Here is a 21,250-nt window from a genome sequence, read left to right on the forward strand (position 1 = left end):
ATGATAAGTCTACAGAGGAAAGAAAAAAAAGAACCCGCAGCTTGCTTTCTTCTGTTTCCAAACACCAAACAGAGAACGGATACCTTTAAATTATATTGGCATTTTCAAATCTGATATCATGAAGTTCAATATGTGTAATTATATTTTTACTAGAATTAAGGATTATTTCAAGTTATGTTTATAAGACATTATCAGCCTCCAAAAGCCCTTTGCTAAGACCTTGGTCTTCTGTATGACAGTCATTTAGAAAACAAGATTTTTTTGTTCTTGCACTGCACAATTTTTATTTCCTGTTGAATGCATTTATTATGCATTAACATAATTACTTTAATTTATTACCTTAGTAAATGTCAGACCCATAAGATGTCAGAGTATTACACTGCTCTCATTCTGTTCAACAAAGAGCCTTGAACAAATGATCAAACTAAGCATCAAGTTTCTACACCATGCAGGCATTTTTGAGAGAGTATTGTGCAATACAATATGCACTTGTAATTAAATTCTGTCTTTGTTTATACCTATGTACTTCTGCTGGGATTCATGCAGTCTGAGACCTGCAAAGCAAGGTCCAGCTGGCTAGGATACTGGAATGCCCTCTGTTGCTACTTCTAACTATAGTGCTTTTAATAAATGAACCGGTTTTCACACCTTGAATTTAAGGATTATTTTTTTTCCATGCAACTTCCAGTTGAGGATTATACATTTATATATTTTTCATAAGAACACATTGCAAACACTATTCCTGATCTGCCTTGGCAGAGTTCATGGGAATGACTCTTTAGAACTCATGTTCAGTTCATACACTGTCAATAATTCTAAGAGTAATATCTTAACCTGGCATATTCACATAATATATAATTTCAAAGGTTTGCCTCTGATTATGTTAGTGTAATTCATTGACAGGCTCTAGGAAGACAGAGTTCTTCTTGACAAATTATCTATGCTGTGTATTTCCATAATATATCACAATGGTTTTGGAGAGGTTCTCTTAAAAAAATGTGTAGTGTCAAAGAGCTGTGTTAAGGTATATTAGATGTGTCATGTTATGCTTACTCTTGATTTTCTACAAAATATGTACAAAAGTGTTAGGGATTGAGATCAAGGGAGATGAATGAAAAACTGTCAGGGAACCTGTTTCTCTACAGACCGAAGAGAAAATGTAGTGTTTTCTTCATGCTCTGTGAGGGAAGTGTTCTGTAGGACAGATGTCTACTGAAACTTATGGAAACTTCTCTATACAAGTACCTGTTTGATTAGGACTCTGTTAGACCAAATTTTCTGTACGTGAACAGCCCACAGAATACCCCCATGAGAGTTACTGGAGACTAACATTTTTTATGAAAGATAGGTTGTAAATATTTCCTCTCTTATGAACACAATTTATTTTTGCATTTGAAAAAGAGTTCCTGGAACAAATACATATCTTTTCTAAAATGCAAACATCAACTCAAAAAACTTATTTCTAAACAGCAAAAGTATAGCCTTTTTTTTTTTTTTTTGGAAATCAAAGTCTACATTTTTTTCTTGATATAAAAATCCAGAATTCCTAACTGCTCAGTTTAAAATAAATGTTTAAAGTAGGACATATGGATCTGAAGAGAATATATATATATAAATTAAATTAACAACTTCATCTCCAACCCTTCCCCTCATGATTTTTTATCTCCTGAGCCACTGCATTTTAGGCTACCCAATTGGCTCCACCTATGTTGCCAGGGGGGTCTGCATTTTGCAGAAGCTACACTTCTGAGGTCTTGTGCACATGCTCAGGCCAGCATTATAAGGGGGTCAGCAGAATAAATATTTATTGATGTTTAATATATGAGGACAAATCCATCCTCTGGGTGTTCTTGCTTCCTAGAGGCAATATCGGAGATCTTCTCCACTTCCTTCCCTCCCCAAAATACAAAAACCTCTGAAATAAAACACAACGTGGATCAGTTTAACCAAATCCACCTTTCCAGGAAGTCATCAAAAATCATCTGGTGTTGTTACCTCAACCTTGGCTTAAATAGGCAATCAGGACTTCATGGTACCTGTAATTAGTTACCAGGTAATTGTTAGCTCTTCTGGCTTCTTTCCATCAGTTGTGTCTACCAGGAGGTGTCTGCTTGGTCTCTCACCATGGACTCTCTCTTATGAGGAGGTTGCTACTATCTTCACTTGAGGCAACTTAGCAATGTGTTGACAGCAGAGAAGCTGAGAAACTTAATTAATTATTATTATTTTTGGCTAGAAAATATTAGGGATGTCTTCTAAATTGGATTTTGGGGCACTCTCATCTTTTTCTCTCTCTCTCTCCCCTAGATCTCCCAAGATCTTCCTACTAGGAGAGGAGAGTCCAACTTCTCCCTAGTATTTGGGGTGTTGTTACTAGTTCTCCTGTTGACACCAGTCTGCCGTCCACCATTGTTTCTGGAGCAACAGAGGCCCGTAGGCACCAGCCTTTGTGTCAGGTTCCTCTGTGGATCATTTATCTTTTCTACGTCAATGGAAATCTACTTATTTTCTCTGAGAACTCTGTTATGGTCTTCCTCACTGAGAAATGCACAGAATGTGAACCTCAAGATATTTTTTTAAAAATATAACAAAATATGACACATACAGTATTTCATTTCACAACAGAAAATTTTACTTGCTACCTCTCTGCTGAAGAATGAAAGGGTCATTTTTTTTCTGCTATATGAGAACCTTCCCTTCATTTGAAAACCATCAGGTGCCAGGCAGTGATGGACCTCAGCTGGGACTGAGTTTGGTACTATGGCATAGGCTTCATTTTGTGTTGGGACCCTGCACTACTTTTAGTCAGAGGTTAAACACAGAGCAGTTCAACCTTGAACATGCCTTTGGCATAATTTGTGCCACACAAGGATGGCTTGGATTGGAGGAGGCCCCCTTCCCTCTGTGGGCAGAGAACAAGACACAGGTGGCAGTGTCCTGTGGGATCTTTTCCTAGTTTACTCAAATAATTAAGTAAAAATAATCAGACTGGTAAGTGCAAACTTTTGTTGTGGTCTGTCTCATAAACAAGTTATGTGGTGAACACAAAGTCAGATGCTGATCCTTGCAGTGTCTGTTAAGTGCTGGCTTGTAGGATTTTGTGGAAGGCAGGCTTGTAGGTAAGTTGAGCTCTCGGCCTGCTGGAATCAGCTAGGGTTTTAGCTTCATCTTCACCACCTCAGTTTGAGGCCAACCTTGGAACAAGAGCCTATTACTGAGATTGTATTGGGGGTAAGCTGTTCTCATGCCTTTATCTTCTGCAGAGGCCTCACGATGTGCTGAGGCTGCTTGGAGGAGGCTGGAAAGTGCCCCTGTTACCTGGGCAATTTGTGAGCTTCGCGTTACAGAGTGATGTGTCCTGGGCTTTCTTCAGCACATGTTTGAGGGGAAGGAGAGTCTCACACAAATTAGTAAACATACTTTATGACAAATGCTCACTGTGCTTTTGGAACCTATGCTTTGCTACTTCTTCTGGGTGAGTGCTTCAAGCACCTTCAAGTTTTGGGTGAATGCTAAGATTAATTAAAGATAGTTTAAGATCTTGATGATATACTTCTAGAATGAGGTACATCAGAATCGATCTTTGCATGAGCTTTCCACTAGAATGGGGTCATTAGATTTGAGATTTTTTTTTTTTTTTTAATGTGGTTAGGCATCACAAAAGTAGGAGGCTGAGACCAGTTAACTCATTTCATTTTTAATCTATGGCACATTTGAACTTGGTATTTATACTAAAAGACCAGGGTTCAAACTGGCTGGCTTCATATTAGTGCTGTCTCCCAAATTTAACCCACTGTAACAGAAGCACGTACAATGATTTTGGCCAGTGTTCTCACAAGAGTTTGTGTTACTTTGCTTACTTATTAATAAATAAATATATATGCTTAAATGAGCCAGCGATTATTGAACTGGGAAGCAAATTTGAGTTTGACAAGGAATGCATCTATGTTGGAGGACAGAGAGGGGTATGTAAAGAGGGGAAAAAAAAAAAGAAACACACCAAAACCTTAACATTTTCACATGCCAGAGAAACTGGCTTTCATGTACTTTAAATAAAAGAAAGGTAAGACATGTTTGGGAATAAAGCCGTAGCCATCAAATTCACTGTTCAAGTATACTCTGTTACAGCAGCATGATTCCTTTTATGATTGTATCCATCATGCTGTCAAAAAAAGAAATCTTATCTTCACTCATTACTAAATATACAAAGAGCTGGGATTTCCACTTGGCAAATGCTCCTGTTTACCTGAAGGCTCGATTTTTGCCTGCACTTTGATAAAGTTCATTTGCAGAAATAGACTAAACTTTTTAATCCTTAAACTACTTGAGTTTGTAAACCAAGTTTTGATCTGAAGTAAGCAGCAGCTTCATGAAGTAACTATTTTCTTTAGGAAAATTAAAGATTTTAGTATGGAAGGAAGCCAAAGGACCCATCTGGATCCATCCTTTCTGAGTTATGGCTCCTGTTTACAACTGCTCTGTAAAAAGAAGTCTAGGTGAGGGCGTCTTCAGTAGTTATCTCCAACATTTCTTCTCATTTTTTTCTGTCTTCTGAGTGTGTTGATGTAGATGAACTTATTGCTGAGTGCCCTTGATTGCTTCTATCACATTATTTTAAAACTAAATGAATATTATTATTATTACATTGACAGCCACAAACTATCTATGAAATTATAGCCCATGTTTAAATGTGAAATGACAAACAACTCTCTACCTTGTTATTTAAACATATAAAACAGGAAAAGGTTGTCAACATAACTCAAGTGCGGAAGTGATTTGTGCAGTGGTAGAGGTGATAATATTCCTTTTGCTTTGGGACTTTACTGTCCCCTTTAGTAGTCACTGCTGTGACTGTGTCCCAGGCTGGCAGGGCTCTGTAGCTTGTATATATCTCTGTGGCCTCTACTGTAGATTATTTTGTTCTTCTTGAATCCTATATCTTTGACTTAAGGGCTTGGAGCTATGTGGATTTTATTTCTTATTTTTCATTTGTCCAATTTCCTGCAGAACTCAGTCTTTAAACTTCAGTCTGGAGCTACCAACATCCACAGCAATCTGGTCGTGCCTTGTCTTATGTGGCATTGCACTGATGGCTGTTGCCACTGAAGGTAGTGGTAAGATTCACCCTGGGCTGAAAAGGAAGACTTAGACCAACAGGAATATTTTTCAAAACTTAGTAACTTCTATCTAATACTTCTTTCTTGTCCTTAGTATTAGTTTCTATTACATAGCATATAAATATTCTATAACATTTGGTTTTATTAATCTCATGTTCTTAATTCAAAAAGTTAAACCCAGGTCTGGAGCACTCTCTAATGAACATCTTCCTAAGCAGCCATGGTCTGGATAATTTAACTATCTGATTCACTGATTCTTTAAGATCACTGACATACCTATATGTACAACTCTGATCTGCATGCTAAGCTGTTTGAATTTTGCCCTCCTATCCTGACCTGACTTATATGGACTGCATTACATCCTACATCTACAGGCCAATTCTTTATTGTGGCATGCCCTTCAACCAATACTTAATCGGCTGTGCTTTTGCACAGTGATATATCCTAAAGTCAAGATTTCTGATTTGCTTACACGTGACTTCTCTGTAGTTACGTCAACTATCTTTAATTAAACAATAGCTTTCTAGGTGTTCCCTTACTGTGTTTCTGATTAAAGTTTCCATTAACTTTGCAGTTTATGAATCAAAATCTGCAATCTGATATATATTTTTAATGCTACCATTGACAGAAAATATTTCTCTGTAATAAAGCTAGATATTGAAAAGTTCAGAAGATTTTGCTGCATGACATGTATACACACACATGCATGCACACACACAGAGTTTAAATTCATAGAATCATAGAATCATAGAATATCCCGAGTTGGAAGGGACCCATAAGGATCAAGTCCAATTCCTGGCACCACACAGGTCTGCCCAAAAGTTTAGACCATGTGACTAAGTGCACAGTCCAATCTCTTCTTAAATTCAGACAGGCTTGGTGCAGTGACTACTTCACTGGGGAGCCTGTTCCAGTGTGCAACCACCCTTTCGGTGAAGAACCTCTTCCTGATGTCCAGCCTAAACTTCCCCTGCCTCAGCTTAACACCATTCCCGTGGGTCCTGTCACTGGTGATAACGGAGATTAGGTCACCCGACTCTCCACTCCCCTTCGCGAGGAAGTTGTAGACTGCGATGAGGTCCCCCCTCAGCCTCCTCTTCTCCAGGCTGAACAGGCCAAGTTACCTCAGCCGCTCCTCATATGTCTTCCCCTCTAGGCCCTTCACCATCTTCGTCGCCCTCCTCTGGACACTCTCCAACAGTTTAATGTCCTTTTTGTACTGTGGAGCCCAGAACTGCACACAGTACTCGAGGTGAGGCTGCACCAGCGCAGAGTAGAGTGGGACAATCACTTCCCTCGACCGACTAGCGATGCCGTGCTTGATGCATCCCAGGATACGGTTGGCACTCCTGGCTGCCAGGCCACACTGCTGGCTCATATTCAACTTGCTGTAAAATTGGCAATTTCATTCCCAACTTGTTCCCAGCTGCTTGGTAAATGGAGATCAAGTACCTTCATCTTAATGAGCTGCAGGACTTTGGGTGAATGCTGAAAAAAAAACCCCAACACACCAAGATTCAAAGCGTAAGAACAGAGCTATGTATAGTATGCTGTGTGTCTTTTTTATATTCAGTTGCAAATATTTGGTTGATTTTCAGGGAAGGAGATTTCATACAGGCATTGTTGAAGAAAGTTACATCCTTCCCACCCATGCCAACTTCCATTGTAAGTGGTCTATGTTATATGTGGCAGAAATCTGTTAGGGTGATGATATTTAGCAGACTTCTTTTAAGAGTCTTGATGTGAAGGTGCTTAACCCAGGTAAGGATTTGAGGGTACCTTCATAGCTCTCACACAGAAAATTGCATCATTCTGTTTGAGAGCCAGGGTGTTTTTTGGCAGATGAAATGGTGCAATCAGACAGTGCTCGTATTCAAAGGAGCCCCATCATTTCCAGGTATTTCCTGGAATAGTGCACTTCTGTCCTTTCCCCACCCCATGACCCAGAGTGTGTATTGCTCACTCCCGGGCCCTGCTCCTACCTGCCCCGATGAAAGTTTAAATGAGGAAATAACCATTATGTGGTTGAGTTTTTTTTTTTTTTTTTTTTTTTCTAAAAGGGATGATACTAAGAGTGGTACAATTTCTTCCCCAAATTCAGTCACTTTGCTTTTCTGCTGTCTCCCCAAACAGAAGTCAACCCAATTACCTCAGTGATGTGAGTCCTCAGTGGCAGAACACAACCTGAATTTTTCCCACCATAAAACATGGCAAGAACTTCTGCTCCTTCTGCACCAGGACAAAAGCAAGTGCCACCAGATTTTTTTATGAAAAACAGACAGAAAATCACACTCGCTAGCAGTGCCCATTTGCACCAAGGATATAGAAGACTGCAGGACAGCCTTGCTTTCCATTCTGGAGAGCAGAGACACGGTTTTCGCATGTTTCCAGTGTATGTCCTAACCACTGAACTGTTTTGGGAGTAAGTTTTCTCAGTCTTTCATGTGAGAACATGATCATTTGTATAAATAATTCAACACCATAGTGACAATATCCCACTTTTTTTTTTTTAAATAATAAATAATCCTTTTAATAATCATTATGTCCTAGCCACTAGGCTGTTAAGATTATTCCTCTCTCTTTCTCATGCACATAAACATTTTATTTTGACTAGAATCTCTGCTCCAGACTTGAATTGTCACCAAATGAATTTTGTTTGTTTGTTTGTTTGTTTGTTTCCCTCAAAAGTACTGGTTTAAACTATCTGGAAATTTCCAGTGGAAAAATATTTTGCTCAAAACCACCTCTGTCTATGAGTAGGTTTATGCAGTTGGGAAAAAGGAATAAGGCCATGCCATACAATCTAGCTAACCAACACAATCCATATTCTCAAATTAGAAAACAAGCAAAACAAGAAGTATACAATGCAAGTTATGAATGTGCATTTATATGGTATATTAATATTAATAACATTTGTAGCTATTTTGGTTGCTTGTTTCTCCACAAGTTTTTTGTATGTTTCTGTATTTACCTCCTTGGGAATGAAAACCAGGTAGTTAAGCTGCGCTTGTTACCACTCTGACTGCATCGTGCAGATGATGTGTCCTCTTTCTGCTTATTCTTTGGGTGAAATATTTCTCTTTGAAATTAATTGTTTTGTTTTGTTTTCTTTGCCATTCTCTTTAATGGGACCAAATATTTCATCCGTATTCTTTAGTCTTGCAGGATCCTCAGGGTAAACCAAATCTTGGTACATCTATTCCCATTGAGTAACATACTCCTTGAGCAATCCCCTTGGCTTCAGTCAGACTATCCAATGGGAGCAAAAGTACGTGAGTCTGGCCCCAAGGTGCTTACACACCTCCTCACTCAATGGTACCTCGGTTTCGGTCAGCGCCTTTGGGTGCTGCTGTATTGCAGCCTTTAATAATTTGTTGGTTTGTTTCAATTCTCGGAGTGAAATTTTTTTTATGAATAGTCTATTAGGTACATGCAGAAACCCAATCTGTGAAAGCTAGAAGATATTCAAAAAAATGCTTCTGTATGGCTACTTCACAGAAGAAGAAAGGATGAGCTCATCCCAGCAACTGCTTGCTTAGTTCTTGGCGATTCACGCTTCTGCGTCAATGGTTCAGAGTCTGTCTGAACGTGCACTGGACTCAACTGTTCTATATTTTCACCCAGTAATTATATTCTGTGTGAGAGAGAGATGCGGGTACCCTATCACTTGCTTTGTGATGGTGCTGGTCTCATCAGAGAAGGCTTCCCTCTTTCTGCTGTGTTCAATCAAATTGTTCATGATTTTGGACTGATGCTAGGAATAAGCTTTGTTAAGAAGAATATGTTTTAACAAGAAGAGTAACAGAAAGGCCAGTCTTCAACATGTCAAGTCAAATATATACATTTTCCAAACATATAGGTCTTGAAGATACTGTCAAGGCTAAGAAGTCAGATTACAAGGGATTCATCTCACCTAAATTTATCCACTTGACACTTAGCAATCTAATCTAAATGTGTTGTCTAGGGTCCTGCTATTGTCGGGGAAAAGAGATAAAGTGCAATGAATAGCCTTCTGGAGGTGTTTGTCTCTCTACACTGACTATAGGTGGAGCCCAGATAACTGGTTTAGAGTAAATGTCTGACTTCTCATGAACTATAGTTAGAGATAAGTCGATTCCACCCTCAATTTCCAAAGCCTCAACTTCTTTCCTCAGTGAGTCAGGTAAAAAAAAGTCCATCTACATGCAAGAAGTGCCTACATTAAGGAAAATATCAAAATGTGGTAAATCATGGCCTACACTAAGGGTGTCTCTGTGGGATGAAGCTGGAGCCCGTCACTGGGTTCACTAGAGGGAGCTAAGAAGAAACCTGTTTGTCTCACTGAGATAATGGAGTTCATGCTGCAGAATTATTCAAGAGAAGGTAATTGTGGTGGAAAATCCTCAGAGGTCTCTTCCCTGCTAGCTCATGGACATAGTGCTGGATTTGTCATACCTAATTTTCCACCTGGCTTATAACTTCTTGTCCTTTTGATCTTAAGCACTATTTTTTATCATCTCCTGGATAAGGGAAAATGAAGTACAAGATAAGCATGCACTTGTCTTCAGAGGAATAACAACAACAACAATAATAGACCTAGCTAGCTGTAAGACAGTTCTCTATCAAAAAGACTTTGGACATATGGTCAGTAATGTACCTTTAAGGTTATAAGAAGCATTACGCATGCGTGTGTACATATGTGTATAGAGATACACATACCCCATATCACATGTTTTTCTAAGCGTACATCAATAAAAAAAGTCTGACCTGTGTCACTTCTTTCTAAATCAGCCTACTTACACTTTCAATCAGCAATTCTCTGTATTTTCAGTATTTTCCATTTCAATGGGGTGAGATAAGACAAAAAGCTTGCTACTGAGATTATTGCTTTCAAAGCATGTGTTCTGGATTGCTGGGTTCAGATGAGCATGAGCCTTTTGCACAAGCAGTCCCAGCTCTGCTGGGTCTAGCTGGTTTCTGTGAAAGTGCATATCTGCCTGCAAAATTGATATCCCAAAACATTCTATTTTTATGCTGTGTGTTGCTGTGTTGAGATCTAAAATGTTCAGAATCCTTTTTATTGGACAAACAGAAGCACTGAAATCATGAGGTTCTGGCAGGCTCCGAGCTCTGCCAGCTTAACACTTATTTGTGCTTGGCAGACAAAACAGTTTTTAATGTTTTGGTTTTGCTTAGCTAGTCTCCACACAATGTGGGTAATACTTAGTTACTTTAATCAGAAAGTAGGAAGCATGCAAGTACTACTGTGAGACTTCAAATTTAATTGAATAAACCATTCTCTGACAGATTTTAATAGCAAAAAATGCAAATTTGATTTGGGGCGCACATTGTGTGATTCGCAGCAGCTTGCTAATCAGCTGAATTACCTGTTTTGTTATGTCTCTCGCTGTACACCTGAATGAGTCTGATTTATTTCCAGTGCTGGCAAAGGGACTGAAACTTGCTCTCTGTAATTCAAAGTAAAATCCCAAATATTTCCATTGTCTCGAAGGAAGTTATGTTCTGTTGACCTTGGACCTTCAATCCCCTTCCTGTGAAATACAGGCTCAGCGAGGCAGGGTTAGTATTTGCTTCGTGCGATGAGAAGGGAGGGGGTAAGGAAGGAAAGGAAAACCTGGATCTTCTCCAGCAGTTAAAGAGCTCCAGGTAGATCATTGCCAGGTTCTTTTCTGCAGATAAGCTTAAATAGGTGTTACACCCAGTGAATGCTACTGTGACCTGCAAATGCCACAATGTGACAGAGCCCCATAAAAGAGGCACGAATGAGAGGGAAAACAGAGAGGAAGGTTGTGATCTGCAAAGGAACAGTTCCTCACTTTTCTTCATAACACTGGTACCAGTTTGGATTAATTCCACCAGCATTACTATAAGATTGCAGCAGGACTGCTGAGACAGGACTCTGTTGTAAAGGCAAAGGAACATGTCCTTTTAGAAGCTGTTCTTGCAAAATACTTTTTATTTTTTTATTTTTTTCTGGTGATGTATTCCTCTGCCTCCTGAATATTATTTCTTGTATGTGTGTGTGCATCTGGCAGAGAGGGATAGTTGCATAAAATGCAAACTGAAACCACAGCCTCAGCGAGGATTCAAGCAGCTTGGTGAGCTCATCATGGCTCAGCAGTCAGGCAGAGCTATAGTTTGTAATTTACAGCAGAGTCCAAGCTCTGGGTAACAGATTCAATTTTATAAGTGCCTTTCTAGTTCAGCCTAGGTAAGAGTCTCTGGAATAGACATCCTCTACATCTTCTATAAATAGTGAGTTGTTAAATGTGTCGTTTGGCTCCCTCCCTCCACATCACTGATTGCAATGCAAAGCACATATTTGGGAATAGCCAGCCTCACCCCCCTCATCAGGTACCGGGGTATTTATTTATTCTTTATTGTCATTACAGGCAAATAAAAGGTTCAACCTAATGTAACAGAGAGGTGGAAGGCTGATTATTGTATCACCACAGCTGTTGTATTGCTGTATTTTATGTTTATAAATCATCAGCATACCAGCACATTATTACAGCTGAAAAGTCGTATCTTCAAGGAAATATGTTATTATTTACTAAAAAGGGATATGAATAACTAACTATCTTATCTGAAAACCTGTCTTAAGTCCAAGTGCAAGGTCCACCCAGATATTGATTAATATCAACAGTATTAATTTTATTACTCATACTTTATAAATGACATTGATATTCTCAAAGACTGCAAACATTTGCTTTGTTGTGCTATTGTCTCGGTGGAGTGTAAACCTCTCACTTTTGATATATTCAGAGTGATTATTGTTCTTGTCATTGTTCCATGAGTAGAGGCATTTTAATGTTGATATACAGGGTTATATATAGTTGGACTATAAACTTCTGATTGCAATTAAAAAACAGTTAAATGAAAACTTTCATCTTGAAGGCAAAGTCTTCATCACAGCAAGATACAAAGGACTAAAATTGGCATTCTGAAAAAAAAAAAAGAAATGGTTGCTTTTATTTATCCTGTTTTCATACTACAAGGCAAATGAAACTTCTAGAAATCCATATTTTCTGCTGATTTTTCAGGAGGAGAATTTTAAAAACATTATATCCTACTACTCTTGAATAGCTACAGATTTCTTTTTTCATTATTTATATGCCCACTGTGTGCTCAGCCCAAAAGAAAGTGTTTTTTTTTTTTTTTTTTCAGAAGAACCATGGACCTACAAAAGAACCTAGAATCCTTCTGTGTGCTCCTTGCTAAATAAGCAATGAAAGAAAATCTTTCAGAAAAAAACAACTTTATTTGGTATCACAGTGAAGCAGTCTCCTTCCATTTTGGGGTTCTCCAAGCTAATTTCCCTAAACTCTGTATTTTCATTTCTATCATTTAGTAGTATTTCCTAGTGTGGCATTAGCTGGAGATGTTACCATCTGTGTATGAAAAATATTACCTTCAAAATGCTTCTGAGTATGTTATTATGTGATTGCATTGACCAATACATAAACAATTTTGTGTTGAGTTTGGAAGAAGTAAGCAGTGCAATCAGGTGCAGAGAGTCCAGGAATGCCATTTAAACATGTGTTTTCTTTATGAGTACATAGAGGTATATGAGTATGTCAGTGTATGAGGTCTGCTAAAGGCCACCTGAACAGGAAGAACAAGTGAAGGAGTTTCTCTACAGACAGACAAGAACAGACTTGTGTATTTGCAGGCCCTGGTCCTCATGGGGGACTTCAACCACCACACTCAGCCCCCAAATTCTGCTGTACAGAAAACACAGAAGGCCATAAGCAATCCTGGAGGTTCCTGGAATGCATTGATGATAACTTTTTTTCCAAAAGACAGAAAAGTCAATGAGGAGAGGTACTCTGCAGGACCTCATACCAACAACAAGGGATTTCTTGGGAAGGCAGCCTTGGCTGCAGTGACTCTGGTGGAACTCAGGGACCTGAAGGGAGGGAGGAGGGTAAAAAATGAGTTCACAGCCCTGGACTTCAGCAGAGTAGACTTTGGCCTCTCCTAGATTCTGCTTGGAAGAGCCCCATTAAATAAAGCCCTGCAGGGAAGAGGAGATCAGTAAAAGTGGTTGATATTCAAAGATCACCTTCTTGACATTCAAGAGCAGTCCGTCTCAGTGAACAGAAAATCAGGAAAAAATGCCAAGAGACCTGTGTGGATAAACAAGGAGCTCTTGCAAAACTCAAACACAAAAAGGAAGCACGCAGAGGGTGGAAGCAGGTACACGTAATGTGGGAGGAATACAGAGACACTGTCTGAACATCCAGGGATCAATTAGGAAAGTTAAACTCCAGATAAAATTGGATTTGGCTAAGGATGTCAAAGAAAACAGGAAGGGTTTCTAACTGTACTTCAGTGACAAAAGGAAGACTGGGTAAAACATGGGCCCACTGCTGAACTAGATGGGTGATCTGGTTACACAGGATAGGGAAAAGGCTGAGGTACTGAATGTCTTCTTTGCCTTGGTGTTTACCAGCAAGACTGGTCATTAGGAATCCCAGGTCCCAGGAAGTGGGGGAAAACTGGAGCAAAGAAAACATATCCCTGGTAGAAGAGGATTGGGTCAGGTAAGACTTAAGCAAACTGGACATTTGTAAGTCCATGGACCCTACTGGGGTGCATCTATGAGCGCTGAGGGAGCTAGAAGATGTCATTGTGAGGCCAATCTAAATAATCTTTGAACAATCATGGTTGCTTGGAGAAGTGCCCAAAGACTGGAGGAAAGCAAATGTCACTTCTGTCTTCAAGAAGGATGACCCAAGGAACTACAGGATGGTCAACCTCACTGTGATTCTTGGGAAGGTGATGGAGCAGCTGACTTTGGAAGTCTTTTCCAGGCACATGAAGGACAAGAAAATCGTCAATAGTCAGCACGGATTCACCAAGGGGAAGTCACACTCAACCAACTTGATAAAGTTTTGTAGTGAAATGACTGGTGTGGTAGATGAGAGGAAAGCAGTGAATATTGCCTGCCTTGACTTCAGTAAGGCTTTGGACACTGTCTCCCATAAGCTGTTGATGTATGGACTGGGTGGGTGGACGGTGAGGTAGATTGAAAACTGTCTGACCAGCCTAGCCCAGAGAGTGGTGAGCAGGATTGCAAAGTCTAGTTGGAGGCCAGTAACTAATGGTGTATCCTAGGGGTCAATTCTTGGTCCAGTCCTGTTTAACATTTTCATTAATGAGATGGATGATGGGGCAGAGTATACCCTCAGCAAGTTTGCAGATGACACAAAAATGGGAGGTGCAGTTCGCATGCCAGAACATCATGCTGCCATGCTAACTGTGTCCAGTTCTGGGCTCCCTAGTAAAAGAGAAATATGGACATTTTGGAGAGTGAAGGAGTCCAATGAAGGGCCATGAAGGTGTCTGGAGCATCTGTCCTATGAGGAGTGGCTGAGAGAGCTGGGCCTCTTCAACCTGGAGAAGAGAAGGCTCTGGGGGGTATTTTATTACTGTTTATAAATACCTGAGGGGATGCTGCAAGGAAGGTGGAACCAGGATCTTTGTAGTGCCTAGTATCAGGACAAGAGGCAACAGGCACCTGTTTCACCTGGTCGGAAGATCAAGTCCAAACTGTGATGAGCTCTATTACTTTTTAATTCAAGTAAGTTTATTGTTAATCTATCAGGTGTATTTGGAAGTGGTTAAAATCAAAGCACCTGAGGGAAAGGATGCTAAAAGCTGTAGATTACTACAGGTAGAGTATGCCTGAAGATAGATATATGATGTAAAACCTCTGTACCCCCCACATTCCTTTTTGGGAGCCTTCTTTGCAAAGGTGCTATACCAGCTTCATACTGTTGTAAATGACATGAAGCCCTCTCAATTACTCTGCAGTCATGTGAGAGAGCTGTCAAGAAGAAGGGAGGGGGCTCTTCACTGGTCTTAAATGTAAGAGGCAAAATCCTCCTAAGATATAAAGCAGACTGATGTTGCCAGCTCTCATGATTTTTACCAAGCCTTAAAGTATTTGGGACAAAGTCCTGGCCCCACTGTGATTAAAATACTGAAACATGTGACAGCGGGGTTTGATGGTATTTTAAATATCATCCACAAGAGATTCATTTAAGTATAAAGCTTAATCTTTTCCTCCCTTTAAGAGGAAAAAATAATTAACTTTGATAATGCAGAGAGAAACAAAACTGAAATGGAACCTACCATTATAAACATCAGATTGCGTAAGAAAAGAACTTTTTCTTAACCTCCTGAGGTTTACAAGCCAGAGTTATGTTTTCTGTAGCCTGATCTGTGATTTTTTTAAACACTCATAACTGCTAATATGGCAGGATTGTAGTTCCAGTGCCCGAAGGGGGCTACAGGAAAGCCAGGAAAGGACTCTTTGTCAGGGAGTGCAGTGATAGGACAAGGAGCAATGGCTTTAAACCAATAAGGAGTATATTTAGGTTAGATAGTAGGAAGAAATTATTTACTATGAAGGTGGTGAGGCCCTGGCACAGGCTGCCCAGAGAAGCTGTGGTTGACCCATCCCTGGAAGTGTTCAAGGCCAGGTTGGATGGGGTTTTGGGCAACCTGGTCTGGTGAGAGGTGTCCCTGCCTGTGGCAGGGGGGGTAGAATTACATGGGCTTTAAGCTAATTTCCAGCTCAAACCATTCCATGATTCCATGATTCTATATCTCCAAGAAGGATAGTTGTGACAACACACATCAGTGGGAAAACTAGCCCAGTTTAGGGTCTGTAGATGTCAGGCAACCACCTTGAGACTTCGTTGCAGTGTCCCCACAGTGCAGGGCATAACATAGGTGGCAGTTTCACCCTTAGATCCAATGGCAGTCAGCTACACGAACATTTCTCAGGGGCTGAGGTTTAGAATTGTGTTGTTAACCCAGGACTAGGACCATGCTCTCCTCTTGATTTACCATGGGATGAATCTGTGGTGTTATGGGTCTGTATCCATGCTGTTGTTACTTCTGGAGTATTGTATGGGGTTGGGCTGCTTTGTAGTAGACATTTTAAGGACAACTTTAAAAAAAGACTCAAACGCTTATTTGTATTGTGTTAGTACGATTCAGGCAATTTGCAAAATGCAATTTGTCTGGTGCTTTTCCTCTTTTGACCCAGCATAAATGCAATAGATCCTTCTGACTCCATGGTAGTGAATCTCTCTGTTTTTGCTACTCTGTTTTAGAATGCTTTGGTTTAAAAAATTGTTGCTGGCATCTGGATTTTTAGTAACAAATAAAAATACATGAGAAATGACACACTAAATTAAGAACTATATGAAACCTGCTATGCAGATATGAAAAACTGACAATTCCTCTTTACTATGGCTGTGAATTCACATCAACTTTTCTTAACTAACTGCAGTGCATTGTTATTTCATGATTAGTCATAGGCTTCTCTATAAGCCAACACAAATGAAACCAATTAAACAATATTAAATTCAATATTGAATTAAACAATAAATACCTACAAAAGAATAATCTTAATGAAAATGATAAAAGAGCAATATTCTAAAGAAAGTCTCTGTCTCTGCACAAATCAAATAGGAAATAATCTTGGAAAAATCTGAAAATGAGTACAAGCGCTACTCTGCTACTCAGAGCAAAGAAATATTGATCCTTGCCTGCTTCTATTGATTTTATGTCACTTCTGTGATTTAATCATGTTTTCCTTGTTATCTCTTTGCAGTCTTTCTTCTATTGTCTGGTATGAAATCTCAGCCAAGGCCTTTCAGCCTGTGGTGGTGATCAAAATAACTTTGGCTTCCATTTGCATTGTTTTAAAGAAATGATTAAACAATCAAGCTTAGGTGATCTTGGACAGGATTACACAGTCTAAATGCATCTTTGAAAAATGAAAATGTCTCCTTTCTTGCTAACAGTCAGGGACTAAGAAACATTGTGAAACGCATCTGTAAACAGTCCAGTACTGTAAAAAATAACATGCAACAGTGTCTAAGCATTTCGCTTTTGCATTAATCCATCTATTCATTTCTTTTTAACATACTCAAGTTGTGATACAGCTTCTGGCCACTGAAGCTGATAAGAATGAATTTGCATGTGGGAGAGACAAAACTTGCATTTTATTAAAGCTGCATGGCTACTGTCATGCAAACTTCTCTACAAGATAATACTGTGTTTTTTCTATGATATACTCAAATTTGATTTTCAGGAAAAAAGCTACAGTAAAGAATTTGGCCTAATTGTTGACTTCTGTTTAGAAATGCACATTTCATTTTATGTTGTCATTATGGTCTTTGAAGGAAAAACATAGAAAACGTCATTCCCTTAAATGAACAAATCTGAGGTATACATTAATAGGAATAGATAATGAGGTACATGTTAATAGGGCAGCATTTAGATATCTAATACTATTGAACTTATTTTTTATCAGATAAGATTACAATGTTTTGTGCAGATAGTTGCAGGCAGGTAGCAAGCTACTGTATCCCTCACGTGTACTTGAAATTGTTAATGATAGATGTTTCTAGCTTTCTGGCTCTATATTCATAATGAAGTACCTTTTTCGTTCTTTGTGTTAAGATTCCACTTAGGAAGGGTTCAGAGAGGTTTAATACAGAGTCATTGGATTTATGAGTACGCTACATGTATAATTATTATAGATGGTTATAAGCACATCAAAAGGGAAATGTAATAGATGTTTGTAAGCTCTGGTTACAAGAAACCTGTTGGATTCTAAAAACTGAATCACCATTTATTAAACATACCTTAATAATCGATCATAGCCTTATTATAGCTTTTAACATAATGCTCAGTTATTTCTTCTCCATCTGAATCTGGACTTTTTAACCTAATATGCATAGGCCACACTAAATTCCACACTGGGAGACAGCTGGATTGCCAGTGGTGGGAATTTCAAAATATTATGCTTGTTTATACCACCCGAAGGTCTTGTCAATGCTTATGTATTTATATATGTGTGTATATTGCTTCTCATGTTCTTGTTTAAACTACTTAATGAGGTTATATGTTGTATGTAGAACAGAAACCTGCCAGATTCATTCTTTGTAGACCATGAAGTCACATGAGTCCATTGGACATTTTTGTATAAAATGGGCCATTTTTGTATAAAATGTATAAAATTTTTGTACAAAACCTTTCAGCTCTCCCCTTTGTATCTATGAGCTGTAGTAGAAAAGATGTAGAAAAGTGTCCTGGAGACGGCTAGATTCTGCCCATTGAAATGGGTCAGGGCTGGTCTTATTCCATGTGGCAACCTAGTTGGCTTTGCAGTGGACATCTGCAGCAGACAAAAGGTCAAAATGGAGGCGGAAATCAGAGTGGGCTGGGAAAAAAACAAAACATAAAAATGCCACTGTGCTACTTGTTGCCCTATGACAAAGACAGTGTGGGAGGTTGGATTGGAAATGCAAGTGAGACCTTCCTTGGGCATCCACAATTTGTTTTTTGCAGCAGCCCGGCGTAACTTTTGTGTTCTAGTTAACACCATGTACTCTAAACCCCCAAATATAAATAGTTACTGGTGACTCATTCAATGTAATTCTTCAGCTATGTCAGTGGGACGCAAGGGTGGCCTTATGGGTAAAGGCATGGTTTTCAGGCAGGAAGTGCACATTTTATTCTTGTCACTTGCCACAAGATAAATCATAAGCAATTTCTTTAATCTTTCCATTTTTAATTTTGTGAAAAAGAGAGAAAAAATGTTACTCTCTTCAGAACTGTATTGTGAATTCATCTGGGGTCAGCAAAGCATTCATTTGCATACAGCAGGACTGCCAAGGGCTGCTATGGCCTCACTGCTCATTTTGCATGTGCCAGGGTGCTGGAAAGGCTGGCTGTCACTGCTGATGGCAGGACAGAGGTGTGGGCTGTAACAGCCTTCCTGCTCAAGAAGCAGCAGACACAACTGCCCCAACTCCTTCCACCACTGCAGATCAACAAGCTCAGATCTTCTCCCATCTTTGGTACATCACCTCTTCTCTACCATTATTTCCCATGCAAAAGCATCCCAACCTCTCTTGTGCTCTTGCCCCTCACCCTTTGTCTGGCAATACTTGATTTTACAGGTGGCACTGAGACACTTTGGGTTGGTTTTGGTCATACTGTGTTGCACTTGTGGATCTCTTGAGGACTTAGACTTGCTCCAGTGCTTCAAGGATTGATGCATTCCAGAAATGTGGATGGGGTATAAAGCTATCCAGTTCAGGTATGAGCTATAACTCCCATTTTCAAGCTTGCCTGGAAAATAAAAATATAAATCAAATAAATAAATAAATAAAAATATATAAATTAAATAGCACTATAGAACTGTTCAGCTTTGGGGGCAAAATAATGCTTCATTTGTTAGTATTTTAAAGCTGCTCATTACAGGTGTTTATGAGTACTTGAAGTAACATGGACCACAGGGTAATATTTGCTTTTGTACCTCCACCTCACTATCAGAAGGAGAAAGAGGTTATTCAGGTGTTGAATTTAGAATGCTTTGCACTTGATTTTTTCTGGTCTTTATGTTTCATAGTCTGCATAACTTGGCTCTGAGTGAGCAGAAAGCCTTCTCTCTGCAAGCTAATGACACAGTGAAACCTGAAACAGAAGTTTTGTAATCAAATCATCAGCTACATCCTTGTTTATTTGCTCAGGAGAAAGTGAGATTATACGTCAAGAACATGGAGTTGACCATAAATAAATAAATAAATAAATAAATAAATAAATAAATAAATAAATAAACGATTCAGAGTATTTAAGGCACAGTCAGTTTTTGGTCAATTATAGAGAATAATGCATGTTGATGTGACTTAAATTTGGATTCATTATGATATGCATAATGTACATCTCTTGCATGTGTCCTCTCCCTGTACATCGCTGCTCCTGAAAGGTGTAATCCTGAACTGGGAGTCACATAAGCAAAAAAAACATGAACCAAGGAGCTACAATCAATGGAAAGCTCTGCCCTGTTCCATAGCAGGGCTTAACCTCCTTCTTTTCTTGAGTGTTTGATATCAGAGTTCTCAGATGGAGCATTTCAATAGAAATACACGGCTTACTCCCATATATTCAACAAATAAGTTATTGACAATGTTAGGCTAGGGTAGCAGATAAAAAGGGTAAATATTTTCACAACGCAGTAGAGACCGTAGCTCTGTTGTAAAGCTGAACTCCTCTCATGCAGAGGAAAGGCTTGATATATAGTGGGAAAACCTCGCTCTGTGTGTGTCTGGCTGCCTTCTCTAAAAGGTTCCCAACTTGATGTACTGTCTACACAGTTGCTATTCTTTGCAAGTTCACTTCAACGGCTGCATCCTGGTATTGAGTTTTGTTATATTATACTGCTACACTGACACTTACACATTTGTTCTTGCTGATGAACATCCCCTAATATTGAGTTATGTATCAGGTTATTGCAGGAAATCTGAGTGAAGATGTAATATTTCACATGCTTACCTTAAGAGGAAAGAACTGCTAATATCATGAATAATTTCTCACAATAGAGATCCAAGCTGTCAGCTCCAACTATAATATCTGGGCCCCAAGGGAGCTCAGGTTTTCATCTGGAGGTGTACAGATCCAAAGAAAAATTTGGCAGTGTTATCTTGACAGTGCTGTAGAGTTCTACTTTCTTACTCCAGAGTTCCGTTAAATACATCAATAGATACACCGTATTATGAATTTTTAAGCACCTCTCCAGAGACAGTACTTAATACAGAATATTTGAGGACTCAGCCACTGCAGGGTTTGTTCGGTGCCTTAGAAATATTTCTGTTGGATGAATTTCTGTGGGCCCTTTATTTTAATCTGTCTTCTTTCAAGATGAGCGTATTTATTGTTCTTAAGGTCCAGGTGATACTGGTAGATTCTTTTAGCAGCTCCAGACACAACAGATGGATGAAACTATAAATTTGTTTTAAAGCATTAGATTTTTAGCATTGACTAAGACCAAGTGAAATGTTCTACTATTTTCAATACTCTCACTGTTTTTCTTTAAAAACAAATAAACAAACAAAAATAAACAAACAAAACCACAATCCTCCCCCCCAAGTTAACACACACACAAAAAAAGTAACTTTTGAGGATAAATTAGAAGACAATGTGTTATCAGAAAGAACATGAGCACAGAACAAGATCCTGGGACACTATCAACAAGGACTCCAAGTGCATGAAATACTTTCTGCCACTGCTACAGACTGGATTTCTCTGAAATGACTCATGGA

The 21,250-nt window shown here is 39.1% G+C and overlaps 1 long non-coding RNA gene across 1 annotated transcript; it reads left to right on the forward strand.

The window, feature by feature from the left end:
* The first annotated feature begins 296 nt into the window (after positions 1–296).
* LOC308190585 lies at positions 297–10,582 on the forward strand. The gene is made up of 3 exons (XR_013947350.1): positions 297–2,991; positions 6,716–6,782; positions 7,251–10,582. It is a non-coding gene; the product is annotated as an uncharacterized lncRNA (long non-coding RNA).
* Positions 10,583–21,250: the final 10,668 nt, after the last annotated feature.

The sequence above is a fragment of the Anser brachyrhynchus genome, assembly GCF_964034855.1.
Source record: "Anser brachyrhynchus genome assembly, chromosome: 2".
Classification (NCBI taxonomy): Eukaryota; Metazoa; Chordata; class Aves; order Anseriformes; family Anatidae; genus Anser; species Anser brachyrhynchus.